Genomic DNA, 15673 nt, shown 5'->3' with positions numbered 1-15673 from the left:
TCTTGCCAGACAGCGCTCTCACCTCGTCATTGCCATACCTTTAACATTTGAGCAGGAAGTCAGCTCATAGAAACTTAATGCAAACATGATACAGCCTTTGTTAAAGCCTTGGGCCAAATGGCCTAAGACTCGGGGTTTCTTCCCTGACATATGCCCAACAATCTGATCCCAAACCTTTTCATGTCCAGGACCCCTCAACTTACGTAGCTACGATGCCATCATCTTTTTATCCCAGGGTTCCCAAAGCCATTTATAAAACAAAAAATAATGTTTATACCAAAAATAGTCACATATTTTTTAATTGTGTTATTTCTGAAAGAATTATAGAGAATATAAATGGTTTTTAAGTGCAACCATAGAAATCCGCAATGGACCTCAAGTGGTCCAAAAACCCGCAAAATCAGTTTCTAACAAAAATGTTTTCTCACAAAAAACATTTGTGTAACAAATTTGAGAAAGGCTCTTAACAAATACAATTTCTACCATTATAAAATAAATAAAAGTATTTTTATGTATTACATTTGGAGAATTTCCGGGAAATCTAAGAAAAATTATCTTGCTAGGTGATGGAAATTTCAGAAATATTCTCTCTATCCACCTTTCTGCATGAAAAGATTGAATAGTTTGTTTTTTTTCTCCCCAAAACTCTGTAGGTTACCTTTTACCAAAGACAAAATGGTAGAGAAAACTGTCAAGAACAGTCCATCTTCGCGTGTGAATTTGGTGTGTGCATCAGTTTTCGAAGGTCCAGTGTCGTACAAACAGACCAGGATAACACAGGCCAAGGCAGATGGTGTCAATCTGAAAGCTTCACAACGGCGACCATCCCATCTGTTATAAAAACCTTCCGAATGAGGTAAGTCCTGCTCACGAGAAAAATGACTACATTTAGACAGAACAGAAATAATCAAGCATGTGCTATAACGTTGAAAAATAGACAGCACTTAAAGTAAAACCCTCCAACAAGTCTGCTCAGTTTCCACGTTATGTCATTGCACATAATAGCTCTTGTTCACAGTAGTCTAAACCTCATTTTATGACTTATTGACCATGAACATCCTTGAAAATTAAATCTGTCTTGGTTTTGTTGAATGATAATCTACACTTATTTACCGTGAACACATGCACCTTTAATTTAGAATCACATTAGTATCTTATTAAATAGAAGGAAAAAAAACACCTTAATATTTCACTAATTCACAACTAAGCAAAGGGTAGAATAAGTAATCATTTCGTTTAATTTCATATCAACATTTCAACTGTGTGAGTTCCAGGTATAGCTTGTTGTGATGGCATCAATATAATTACTAGCAATAACGAATTCTATCTTTCTTCTTCTAGCTCCGCTGGCTGCTGCTGGTTATCCAACAACAATCAACAAACAAGCTGGACATCTGAAGCACAGCTGACCCTCGGAAGGAGATCTGACTTAGATACTTTCAATCACTGTCCCGTCACCACAACAGTGTCTAATTTACGGTACCAACATTTTCCTTTCTTTGCCTAAAATTTCTAATCTAATTTACGGTAATTTAGTTTACCCAGGGGTTTATGCCAGTAATAATAACTTTTATTTAACCAGGTTTGTCCCATTGAGATCCAAGATCTCTTTTGAAAGGGTAACCTGGGAGTACATAAAGTTAAAAACAACAGATTTAACTCATAGTTACATAAAGCAGATGTTATATAATAATAATTAATAATAATATACTACTAATAATAATAACAATAATAACTCTACAAGAGCTGTTAAATAAAACATGAGCAATCAATTATAACATTAGGACTCCTGAGACATGGATATGATGGGGTTGATGATGGCCTTACATGCATTCAGTGATCTCAAACTTTGGAGATGAAGCTCTGACTGCAAAATGCCCAATTTAGTTGAAGCAGCAAATCTAAAAGCTTTCTTCCCCATTTCTGTTCTGACCTTGTCGGCCCCTAAGCCCTAAGGCGTTAGGACAGTCAAGTGTACAAAGTCCTGTGAGTGGAGACTGTAGAGGTAGGCCATATTATTTCTGATTAAAAGAGATGATAAATATGACGGGATCAACTCAAGAATAGCCTTATCAATCAAAATATATAAATCCTTGAGCTGACAGGCACATAAAGAAGAGCAGCTCTCTGAGAACCCTGTTTCTCAAATAACTGCACCCAAAAGCAAGACTCAGACACAGACAAGGGCTTAAAAGATGGGGTAGCTAGTTGGTCAATACTGGTGTAACTGGTGTTGGAAATCGGTTAATGGTTGAGAGTGCTCAGTGCTTTAGATGGCAAGCAGAGTTAACCGGAGAGCTATTACAGTAGGCCTAAATGTAGACGAGTGACAGGGAGGTGGGAGTAAAAAAGGACAAGCCACTAGTTGTCATGCCAACACTATTCAATCACTGCAGTCACAGAGAGGTGACGGCAGTGTTTTTTATTGTTTGGATGATGTAAACTACAATGTAAACAACAATGGTGTGTTGCTGCCCCCTGTTGTTTATTAGTAATTATCAATTTAATTAAATGTTTAAAAAAAATTATTCAGTCTAACACTGTTTTGATCTCAATCATTTTGTCGATGTGCGTGTTTATTACACACACATCTTTGTGTGTGTAATAAACAGTGATATTCCAGATCCCAGTCCTCAGATCTGAACATACAGATCATTACAATTTTTGATCAATTTATATCTGATGGGGTGAAATAAAGAATGGAAATCACTGCCACACACAGTGCAGTTTTACACAGTTAAATATGTATATGATACATGCCGCAATTGTACATAAAGTGCATTGTGCATGTAGGATCGGCTGATCCATCATTTAAAGAACATGAAAAATACTAATCTGTCATTGATGTTGGTCCAGGTTTTATGTTGGTCAATGACACAATTAATTTATATCTTGTCGAGATAGCAATGTGTCAACAATGTGCTTGATCACACCTAATTTTAAGATCAGCTCTCCCTCTGGCACACAAAGGGGAACAAGTACAAGTACAGTAATGGGCACAACATGTACAGCAGTCAGACGCGAGCACATCAATCATAATGGAAGTGTTCAGTCATAGCTGCGACACAAACAACACACAGTGAAAGACGACACGTGCTTGGTGACTCTAACTAACCTGTTGCCTTTTTCTGTGTCCCTGTGATGAACTGGTGTCATGTCCATGTGTACCCTAATTCGTGTACTCCAGCCCCGCTGGAGGGAGACAGTTACAGAAATAGATTTCTTGTTTTTGTCTGCTTTTACTTTAACTATTGAAAATTCCACCTGTTCATAGGTGATACAAATAGCTAGAAATATTGTGTAAAGTTGTAGTTATTGGTATGTCATATCAACTATAACAATAATAAAAAAAAGCAATAGCCCCTTACGCCTAGGATAGGCGCTCGGGCCTAATAATAATGTGACAAGACGGTGCTGAGTTGGATAATAAACTTAATCCAAATATTAAACTGGATTTTCTTGCAGGATCCCTCAGAACTGTTTCTCAGAGCTTAATCTCCTGGCATATGATCCAGATGATGGAGATATAGTAAGGTGCCGGTTTGCAAATGAAATCTCCTCAAATTTCACTCTGGATGAGGTAAATACACATTATTTCAGTGTTCATGCCATATCAAGCGGTGGGAAATGACTGTATTGTATTGCTTTTAATGCCCAAGTTTACATTAGAGATGCCATGTTTAATTATTTAGAAAATCTTTGAAGCTATTATTTCAAATATTTTTTTTGTTTTCTTTCCATTCTATATGGGTTGCCATATATATATTTATAATATAGTGCTTGCATTGTTTTATGATTGCAGATGATTTATTAATACAAATTTAGCATATTTGTTGACACCAATTCAAGGCAATTTTTCAGATGTTAGCTGCTCATTCCCATGTTGTTAAGAAGGAAGAACAAAAGACATGCTAAAAGTCCTGAAATCATCTCATATACCTCTCCCTGCAGGATACATGCACCTTGAGAGGTGTAGGTCTCATCAGCGATGATGTGTACGTGTTTGAAATCGTGTTGGAGGACTTTCCCAAAGAAAATATCACTCTCTACTATCTAGACAACACAACACAAATGGTGGCCGCCGGCAATAGGACATCACAACTCTGCAGAGTGACACTGCTTTTTTCATTGACGAGTAAGTTATTGAAACACAAAATGCAACTTTGGTCAAAGAACGCTACTTGAACTGTCTGACTATAACGCAAAAGTTCAAGGGGAATTCCTTATCTGTTGTTTTCCACAATTGTATCACCGAAAACGTTCATGGGTATCAACATTTGAGAGGTATTCCTGGATTGCTTGAACAAATACTTCATTCTCTAACAAATTTCATAGATTTTTCGGAAAAATCCTATTAATAATAAAATAATTGGATGCAGATATCTTAATCTTAATATTCTTGATGTAGATTGTCAAAAACAATGTCAAACCTCCTTTGCAATACTACATAATTTTACTGCAAGAAAAAAACAAAACAGCATAAATTTATTATAATAAATTTGTAATTTAGGAGGAAAACATTTATTTCACGTCATTTGAAATATATTACAGCATTAGAGTGCCAATATGAAGCAAAAAACAATATTATAATCTTAACCATCAATATATCAGGTTGTTTTCCACACTAATATCCTTCGCTCATTATTGCACTTTTCCTTCAATTGTTGATGATTTTTCTAAAAACATGCAGACAGAGCACTAATCAGCCAAATCAAACCCAAAGATGATACACGAGTGAAGTATGACAAATCACAAAAGTCAAAGACAATATGATATTTGTTGTTTCCAGATAATATTGTGTGTCTGTTTCAGTCCTTCCGGCGATAACAAGCTGTGAGCCTGGCCGTGTGCTGCCGACTTTTCTGCCTGAAGTGCCTCCATATGGAAGTGTCTTCTCTGCCTTTGTTGGCCAGCCATTCCAGTTTTCTGCACAAGCAGAAGCATATCGTGTTAGGTATTCACTTTATATTTATGAAATGTGGGCACTTAGTTCTGTGGAAATGACAACATCAATCAATAACTTGCTGTTCATTTGAAGCATACAAGACGTCCAAGTGAGTGGCCCGATGAAATTGAGTAAAACATTTATTGATGAACCACATGGAAAAGTTACAGTGGATCTGTTGGGGACAGCACAGCCACAGGATTTATTCAGAATGATCCCATTGTGCTTAAATGCTGAGACAAATGAAAGGTGAGTGCTTTCATTTACTGGCAAAGTGAATGTGCTGTAGACTTTTTGCAAATTGACAATGCAACTGATGTTACATCTTATGTCATGTAAAGTACTATATTCTGTTAACTTCAAATGTTCAAAAAAGTAAGTGTGGAAAAAGCATTATATCATGTCATCAGTGACACTATCATTTCTTGATACATTGTTTTGCTATTTCACACTGAAACCTGTTTTTTTTCTTTTATTTCAGCCAATCAGACCTAAGGTGTTTTGTCATTGTGGTGAACAAAGAACTCCCCTCTCAAGGTTTGTTAATTATTAGTTGTCTAAAGCAACTCTACAATTGTGTGAGACTGCTCTAGTAGCATGGAGCATTACAAATCTTTTCAAACATGTGAAATAATAATAGATTGAGGTCATCTCATCTACAAGAAAATGGATGGCTGGATGGTATTAGTACAGATATGATGCATTAATTCTGGATTTGATCCCTGAGAAACATCTACTTTTATTGTATTTTTTTTTAAACCTCTTTAAAAAAGAGATGGGTCCACCCATTAGGAACAGCACTATATGAAACGTGTTTTAGAAGCTGGGCTAACGGCTCTTAGCTGAGAACATTTCTCAACGCCACACAGCAAGTTTGATAGCGTGGAAAATATGTTCACTAATTAAAGAAAAGGCCTAGTGTTACAGTCTGTTGGTATACAGTATTGTTGATTTTAATGTGGAATTTAATTTACAGGCATGGCCACTGTTGAGTGTTTGCCCAACATGATCGCGGTGGCCCTTGAGAAAGCTTCCTTTCCCAGTCTCAACGCGAGTGAACTCTCGCTGCTAAACTTGTCATGCTCTCTGAGCTCCAATGATACTCACATCATTGCCACCACGACATTCAGCACCTGTGGCACAGAAATAGAGGTGTGTTAAAAATTATATAATTCTAAGTGATCAAAAATCATTGGGTGTAGTGGAAATTATGGTTGGTCCATGTATCTTTTGGTAATTCTAATTTTGCTTCAGAAATTGATATCAAGAAATGAAAAATGATTGATTTTTCATCTTTAAGCTGTGGCTCAGTGGCAGAGCTTTCATCCACTTATTAGAGGGTCGGTAATTTGAACCAAAGTCCGAGTACCAACGGGCAACATGCTGAACCCTAAACTGACATCTTTGTCTTAGCAGACTAGCATTGGCAGACTTAGCATTAGCATTAGTTGGTATTGTAGTCAGATAATCACATCCAGTCTTTGCAAGCTGAAAAACTCAGACCGGTTTTGCTTTCTATTTTATTTCTATTTATTATGGTATAATAATATAAATTGTTGTTCATTTTTTTTGTAATTAAACTAAAACAAAATTGTAATTACCAAAAGTGCAAGGACCATTTTACATAATAACGACAAGAAAGAAACTCAGCATGTATGTATGAACCCACTGATTAATGTGCACATTTTCATTTGTCTTAAATATAGGACACAGGAGACTTTATTCATTACAAGAATGCAATCAGATCCATGGAGCAGCCCGACATGATTATAACCCGAAACACAATTGTGAGGATCAATTTTGCTTGTCGGATCCGCAAACTCAGCAGTATCTCCAGATTCTTCAACATCGAGTCCGACTTAATTCTTCGCCAGTTCAGCTTGGACAGTTTTGACTATACTTTTAACATATATCCTGATAATAATTTTACAACTCCAATTGAGAGCAGTTCTTTTCCAGTACAGATCAATTTATTGAATCAAATGTTTTTGGGAATTCAAGTTCAAACAGGACTCCCAAATGTCGCATTGTTTGTGGAATCATGCAAAGGTACTCCTGATGGCATGAAATTCCATCCCATCATCCAAGATGGGTGAGTGCCTTTTTAGCTTAAAGATGTTCTTGTAAATTCCTCCACCCTTGGTTGTTTGATATGTTACATTTTATTTTTCTTCCAGGTGTATATTAGACAACACGTTAGTAATCCACCCATCTGATCCATTGACATTCAACTTTGAGCTTCGAGCTTTCAGATTTACTGGAGACAGTAACCAGGTATTAACAATGAATATCAAATCCTGCCAAGCGTAAAACAAAACCTATTTGCATTCCTTTTCCTATTTGTTACTCAGCAGTTTCTCTGTCAGGGATACAGAATAATAAAGAAAAATAATTTATCGTGTAAATATCAAATGGTTATTTCAGCAAGCCACAAAGGAAATTAGGGGCCCAGTTTTTATGATTGTCTGCTAGATTACAAAAAACCCCAAATGGCACTTCTGTTCTGTTTTGCTCGATAGGGAATATTGTATGGATGAAAATCCGAAGTAACGGCAGTAGTTAGCGCAGACGGGTATCTGTGGGACTTTGTATTAATATGTTAAAGTGCATGGGCAGCCCGGTGGCGCAGTGGTAAGCGCTGTTGCCTCAAAGGAGGTCATGGGTTCGAGTCCGACTTGTGGCCTTTCTGTGAGGAATCTGCATGGAATCTCTCCGGGTTCCGGCTTACTCCCACTACCAAAATCGTGGATTGGTGACCCTAAATTGCCCGTGAGTGTGTATGTTGCTGATTGTCTGTCTCTGTGTTGCCCTGCGATGACCTGGCGGCTTGTCCAGGGTGTACGTCGCCTCTCACCCATTGACTGCTGGGATAGACTCCAGCTTGGCCCCCCGACCCGATAACAGACAAAGCGGTTGGAACATGAATGAATGTTCAAGTGTGCAACTTATCTCAGGGGATAGAACAGAAGAACTGCAAATGCCTCTTGGATGAGATGCAATGTGATCAATCACGGGGCTTAAATATAATAACGATGAGATGGCAACAAGTAAATTATAAGAACAAGGACAGAAATTACAATAAAAATAGATAGTGATAGTGAGATTGAATTATATCAGCTTCTAAGTTTGCAGTTTGTGACATATGTCACACTTCTTAAAGCTTCACCAGGGAGGCCGTGTAATACCTTGTCCTGGTCCAGTTGGAACAGTCAGTGCGTGCTTTCATCGGGCGTAGCCTGGTTTCGGGTAACGCTTGTTTGAATTCAGGGCTGTTTGTCTGATGAAAGCCTTTGCTGTGTTTTGGCTGTTTGTTTATTAGAGAGCATTTTCATGGGATTGAAACCACAAATGTTTGAAAATGAACCAAGAGGAAAAACGTAAAATACCAGTATGCCATTGTTGTGTAAATATGTGTCTCATATTTAGAAATCCATGTGTACAGGGATAATTTCAGAAGTGAGGTGCCGTTGTAGTTCGATTTTCAAACAGCTGCCTCATAGGCCAACGGTTATATTGAACCGAGTAGAAGTTGTCAGCCAACCATGAGTTTGAATTCTTAGTGGTAAACAGGTAAAAACTATTCAAACGTACAGATTAGATCTTTCCTGATATTACAAAAGACCAAAGCAAAAACACCTTTCAGTATAAATAGATGCACTTGAAAACATAGCTTGATTTAATCTGAACTTTATTATTTTTACATTTTCCACTTTACAGATCTTCATCAATTGCTCCATCCTCCTCTGTGATACTACCGGAGGGTTTTCCAGATGTGCTCAGGGATGTCTAACGGAAGCATTCCGCCGACGCAAACGAGACTTGTCCTGGAAGATGATCAGGCACAGCATTATTAAGGGTGCCATAGAGGTTATTGACGATTCTGTTTCTGGAGCTGTGACTGGCCAAATAAAGAATACTGCTGAGATGAAAAGGAGTGATACACCATTAACTGGTTAATATTCTCTCTCTCTTTCTCTCTCTCTCACTCGCTCTCGCTCATATATATACTATACTAAAAACTAAAAACTGTCTATACTAAAAACTACTGTACTGTTGTCTTTTAGTGACTCCCCCACCAGTTCCTCCAGGAATCACGAGGGAAGATGGCAAATTCATTGATGATTTTGAAGTTTCTACGCAACAGACCAAGAGAAAATTCACCGTGCGTGAAAGAGGTTGGAAAATCATAGAGATCCTTAACAACAAGATCAGCACAATGGTTTTTGCGATTTGTTTCCTTGTGTCATTGGTGGCGTTGGCTGTGGTTGTTCGCCTATTTACAAGAAAGAAAAAAGCAGAAGAATTCCAGCATCTTCTACATCCAGGCAGAGAATACTAAACTCAACTAATCCTAAATGTCTTACACTTTTACACACCATGTTATTTGCTTAATTTGTCGAATTATGAAAAGGTTTATATTTTTTTGAAACTGTCTGTTAAGTCACATGTCTACTGTATGTTATGCACATTGAAATGGGTCTTGCAAAAAAAAAAAAAAAAAATGATTCTTTGAGACAAGTCGCCAAGTGGCTTTCTACAGCAACTTGCACCCCATTGTAGCGATTGGTGTATCAATGATCAGTCTAGTAGAAGGTTAGCTTTTGCATGTTTAACATTAGTCATGTGTAGAGCTAACCCCAGGATGGAATGTCATCGGTGCACTTGTTTTTGCGGTGGGGCGATGACTTTATAACTTCTAATCTAGTTTTAACCTATTGGTAACTTAATAAGATTTGCAAAGTTAGCATCCAGGTTAGAGATAGAGCAACCTTCCATGCATACCCTGTAACTGCTTGCTTGGATTATAGATGTTAGGGATTTTGAAAATTCTAATTCTAACAATTTGAGGCTTCTGAATAAAATCAAGACTCTGTAAATGTAAATGTTGCATTTATTATATTTACTTATTAAACTAAATACTGAACAAGTTTGTAAAACCTACAATTAGTATACATCTCCCAGCTGAGTCTTTAAGGGTACCAACGCTAGAGCCACAAAGTGTCAAGATGGGCTGGGGCTTGTCGTGAGCATGCTGTCATTGCCAGATATTTATGCAGTATATCAGGAGCACTTGACCTCAGCTTTGATTTTTCTTCACATCTGTCATAGCATTGGTTAATTTTGATTCCCTCTAAAATTCTGGCCATATCTTAAAATCTGCACTTATAGTTACAGCTGTAAAACATGTATATTGTAATGCCAAATAATTGTGGTAATGTTATCTATATCCTTATAACCCCTTGTTTCCTTTCTGTCTATAATGTAAAATACTGAATAAAAGTATCTTATGATGAAGCACTTTCTTTTTTGTTTGTGGTTGTTTACATCATGGCAAATTATCCAAATTAGATCCTTCCTGCAGCTCAAAGTTCACAAAACCACTAAAAGCTTGGGTGCATTTGAATTTCTGTGAGAACAAAATTTATTCTGTGTAGTTTTGCCAGATATTTTTTTCTTTCCCACTAACCTCACTATCCTGAAATGTTTGTTTTAAAAGCTCATTACAGCTCCAACTATAAACTTTAGAAAACGTCCAATAAATGATATATTCAAACATCATTTAGCAACTCAAATCTATTCTAAATAACGTTAAACCTTTTTTTTATTAACAATGAATTTATTGACTATAAATTAGCAAAAAGAAAATGCAATATATCCATAAAAGCTTATTTGAGAAAGATCTTTATGTATGGCTTACAACAGACCAACTGGAAACTACAGTGTGCTCTCAAATTATTTCTCAAAATATGTGAGGTATAAAGTTATACTAATGAAGATTTTGTTTGGATCTCTCCCCACATAAACTTTAGAAAATCAGCAGTGATGTTTCAGATACATGTTGGGACAATGTAGTGTGGGATTAGTTCTAGTCCCAAACCCGGATTAATAGAGGTGGTTGCATCAGGAAAGGCATCCGGCCACAAATAAAATGATCCATTGTGGCAATCATCAATAGTAAAAATGACAAAAGGATAAGAAGTTGCTATGGGTGTGGGATGACTGGTACTCTTACACTTATTCTGGCACTATACGGCATCCAGAGACGGATGTATTATGGCTAAAGGTTGATGGGGATTATTTCTGCACATTCTTTAAAAGGGATTTTTAGTTGGGTCCAGTAATAGGTTGACTGAGAAACAAGTTAGAAGAAGTAACCGAAAATAAATTCGACATTTACTAGATTTACCTTTTCTTCCAGTAATGCCAATTCTAAACTGAAAGGTGGGGAAACAATTTATTGGTTTGAATCTATTAAATATATCTGTTGAATAGTGAATTATTGTAAAACTGGTACTGATTATTTGGACGTACAATAAAAAGATGCATCACAGCTCAGGTGGAGCAAGCATGGTATGATGTCTGTCCTCATTCCATGGCAGTTGTTTTACTTCCTGGTGCATCACTTGAAAATGAGATGAATGCAACACTGGCACTTGAAGGACGATAAAAAGTACCTCTGGATCCACATAGGTTGCCAAAAATCTTCTGGCATTTTGGCACTACTGTAGTAGGTGGCACTACAGCCTTTAAAAAAAAACACACACACACACTGGAGGTTATCAAAATTCAGTGTATCAGAGATTATTCTTAAACCCAGGTCAATACCAGAAATTGTTTAGTTTCCTGTATTTGTGTGCCTGATCATTTTCTCTGGTCACTAACTTTGCTAATGTTGTGCTTTTATGAATTTCCATTGGACAGAAGACAATGTTGCCATTCTGCAGTTTTGTTAGATTGAATGTTTGAACCCTATCCCTGCATGGGATTTCATCATAGCTTTGATTTTATTTATTGAAGCAAACGTAATCAGTGTTAAAGTCCATAGTATGCTCACACTTATTTCCTTGTTGGTTTATCCTGAGTGTCTTCAGAAATACAAAACAGGTTTGTTACTTGAAACCTTCTATTTAAAATCAGGACTGCTAATCCCAATAAATAATTCTTAACAAAGGTTCATGAAGATGAATGCTGCCAACTAGTGTTCATACAAAATGTCTTTTCTAGTTTGGCCATTACATTTTGTCAGTTTGAATTTGCAAATATGATGTTATGCCAGGGCAACACGGGGGCACAGTGGGTAGCACTGTTGCCACACAGTAACAAAGGTTCTGGGTTTGATTCCTTTCTGTGCGTGGTCTGTATGTTCTCCCCTTGTCGGCGTGGGTTCTCTCTTTGTTCTCCGGCTTCCTCCCACCTCCAAAAACATGCATCTTAGATGATTTGGCAATGGCAATTTGTCCGTAAGTGTAAGTGTGCTTGGTTTTGTGTCTTTTGTGTGGCCTCTTGATGTGCTGGAGTGCATCCGAGGTGTACCCCGCCACTCGCCCGTAGCCAGCTGAGATAGGCTCCAGCACCTGGAAAGAACCTGCTGAATGCCAATCCAGATGATGAATATGCAGGCATGGTCACAGCACTAATAATTATTATTTATTCTCTTGGAAATGTCTTGACTAGACTTGACATTTAAAATTTTTCACTGGGGGTCAATGGGTCAAGATGTGTGCTGGCTTGTTTGCACTTAGCAGAGATATGCGCTCTGCTGAGTGCTTTTCTAAAAGTGGGTAGTTTACACAGCACAACAGTGTGAACACAAAAACTTTATCCCTTCTTATTTGATTTGAGTATCTAACTTCATATCTGATCATAGCCTGGTTATAAATCAGATTTGTGATCATGTAATGCAGATAGTTAAAAAATAAAGATGTAATTAATTAAATTTTTTAATTTGAGTGAAAAGTGTATGTATGTCTGGTTTATTTGTCATAAAAAACGTAGGGTACTGTACAGTAAGAAAAACATAACAAAGATTTTGCTTTTATTTGGAGTAAAGTGTTTTAATCCTTCAGAGTTTTTTGGGGTTTTTTATGAAACCGGTTTTGCAGCTGGTCTACATGCCATTCAACGTTGGGAGGGCTGAAACTTTATTCTCTGACTGAAGCTGACCGGGTGTATATAACTGTGCTGCAGGCAAAGCTCAAGACAGAGAGGTGTGTTGGGAGAATCATGGCTTCTGCACTGATGTTCTTCCTTCAGCTGCTTCTGGTTTCACTTGTATCTGCGTCACATTATTACGGTGCATCCCTAACTTTGACATCCAAAGGAAGAAACCCAGAAGGAACATTTATTGTGAGTGACTTAACTTTTAATGATATGAAACAAACATTTAAAATAATGTGTAATATATTTATTTTGATATGTGTCAGATAATTGTCTCTTCAAATTATTGTTACTGGTGTTAGCCAATATTAATTTTTTTCAATCTTATTTTTATTTTTTAATTTATCATAATTTCAGGAGCTGTTTCTCGGATCAAATCTATTTTACCTAATTTTATAAAGTTACTTTATTTTGCTTTGCATCTTCTACTACATTGAATAGCTTCATCAAAAAATTATATATTATTACATTACATCACACATTATTATTTAGCATTATTACTTATCCATGGCTTTATTGATAAATATTTTTTTTCTGAAAACAACAACAATGACAATAAATTAATGTAACTATTAAATAATAATAGTAATAATCCCTTCTAAACAACAACATAGTAGTGCAATATATATGGAGCAGAGATAAATTATACTGCTATGGCTTGAATGCTGCCTGTTTTAGGATCTTAAAAAAGGCTTTCCTCAGAATTTTATTTCACAAACAATATACACAGGTACACAGCAGATAGTAGTCAATCATATTTGTGGAGGTGTTTATGATGTGGCATGTACAAAAAAATAAACATCTGTATTTGTTTGAGTTTGAGAATAAGATTTAAATGTTGGATAAATGTTAAATAATATGGGCCGCTTTAAAATATATATATAAATAGTTGTGCTTTGTATTCCTACTGATTGCTCGTTTGTTAGCATTAGTTACATGGAGTTGATCTCTGGTAAACTATTTAATCTTTCAAAACATTACTATAAGCCTTCCTATTGTCACCTTAAAAATAAGAAATTCATGTTTAGCAAACTTTCTCACCCCTTCAGGTATGATTTCTACCCTTTTATAAGGGCATTTTCTTAATTATTCAACAATAAATTCACATTTTTACTTGTATTCAACATTATACTAGAGTGCTCCCTTTCAGCGTTGCATTTTTTGGAGAAGAATATTGATTTATACTATTTGTCCTCCTCTTTCCCATATTCTTTAACATTGTTACTCTTAACATTAGGGTAAATGTTTTCTCATTGAATTGCCTCTTTATTTTTTGCCTTATTCATCTCGTGACATGAATAACTTCAATGGCATGGTGCGATATTATTTCCACCATCTAGGAAATGAGTTTTCATTGCTGTCTGTTGGATGGTTGCAGATATAAAAAAAGAGAAAAAAAAAAAACTGATATAATCTAGTAATCTTGTAGAGAAGGGTTTAAATGAGAAGCAATAATTAGATTTAGCCAATCCAGAATGGTGTCTATACAGTTTTTTTTAATGTAACCTTTATTTAACATTGTGTGTTACACACACACGCACACTATTTACAGTATGCATGAACATATATTTAGTAAAGTATAGTTGAGTTATTTTGAACCCGCTCCAAATGCTCCTTTAGTTTAAGCTTGTAAAAACAAAATTATATATCTGGAAATAAAACATATCTTTACAAGACATACAGAAAAATGATCAGCGTTGTTCTTCACCTCAGTAGAGCAGCCATCTCTAATTGCACATTCGCTTTTTCCAACAGGTGGAAACTCGCAGCAGGGACACCTTCAGAAGTTGTAGAAATTTTCACCACTGGAGTTGTTACTCCGGCAACTGTGGCAATAGTGTTATTAATGAGAGAGGTGTAATTGACCAAAGTTCCAATGGACCAAGATATACCAGCCAATGGTGTACAATTGAAACAGTTCAAACATGGAATGTCCCCAGTGACAAACACTTTCATATAAGGTGCGTGTTTATGGCATTTCTTTTCTTTTTTGATATCAAAGCATTGCTGCTTGGATTGGAAACCATCAGAATATTTAAGTCTGTGTTTAAACTTGACAGTTTCACGTAGACAGGTTATCATTTATTTTCCATTTGTATGTTGGTTCACCAGCAGGATTAATCCAAAACTAAACAGATTTCAATACACTTTGGTGGGAGGATGTGCCTTAGGCCAGAATAGACTCCATTGAATTCTGGTTCAGATAAAAGGGTACATTTATCAGAGAATAATATATGTATAATTATTAAAGAAAAGTATTGACTGTAGGAAATTTGCTGAACATTCATGCAAACATCCAACTCCACCAGAGTGAAATATTTGTCTAAAACAGTTTTTGGATATGGTTTGACTGAATTAAAGGGAACTGTTGAGCTTTGGCAGAGGTATGCACTCTACTGAGTATCATTCTACTTTAAGAAAGTAAGACAATGTGGTATGTATGTAACTATGTCTAGAGGTATTTTTGTCGATGGCCGTCATGACACCTTTATTGGGAATAGAAAATCATCTGAGAAATTATAAATTAATAAGGATTTGCTAAATTGTCTGGCCATTCCAGACTAGACTGCTCTTAATGTCTTTATTGAGTATAAATTGTGGGGTATCTGATTCATCATTTAAGTTAAATCAATTGAATCTAGTTGAACAAATTTGTATTTACTCAGCTTCAGGTTCATCCGTTCATTAAATGCAGTGTTTCATCACTGTGATTTTCCACGCATACCAGGTCATCCAGCTGTTGTTGGATTGCAACAAGTAACTCAGTTCACAATTGGAGACTACTGACTT

At 36.3% G+C, this 15673-nt stretch overlaps 2 long non-coding RNA genes across 2 annotated transcripts; both read left to right on the top strand.

Moving 5' to 3' along the window:
• Positions 1-5074: 5074 nt before the first annotated feature.
• LOC137898499 (uncharacterized) lies at positions 5075-5953 on the top strand. The gene is made up of 3 exons (XR_011105604.1): positions 5075-5194; positions 5427-5482; positions 5922-5953. It is a non-coding gene; the product is annotated as an uncharacterized lncRNA (long non-coding RNA).
• Positions 5954-6903: 950 nt separating this feature from the next.
• LOC137897118 (uncharacterized) lies at positions 6904-10240 on the top strand. Its single transcript, XR_011105575.1, has 4 exons — positions 6904-7037; positions 7123-7219; positions 8663-8897; positions 9010-10240. It is a non-coding gene; the product is annotated as an uncharacterized lncRNA (long non-coding RNA).
• The last annotated feature ends 5433 nt before the right edge of the window (positions 10241-15673 follow it).

Source organism: Brachionichthys hirsutus, chromosome 1 (assembly GCF_040956055.1).
Source record: "Brachionichthys hirsutus isolate HB-005 chromosome 1, CSIRO-AGI_Bhir_v1, whole genome shotgun sequence".
NCBI lineage: Eukaryota > Metazoa > Chordata > Actinopteri > Lophiiformes > Brachionichthyidae > Brachionichthys > Brachionichthys hirsutus.
Note: the sequence above shows the minus strand (reverse complement) of the source record. Positions and strands in the feature narration are given on the sequence as shown.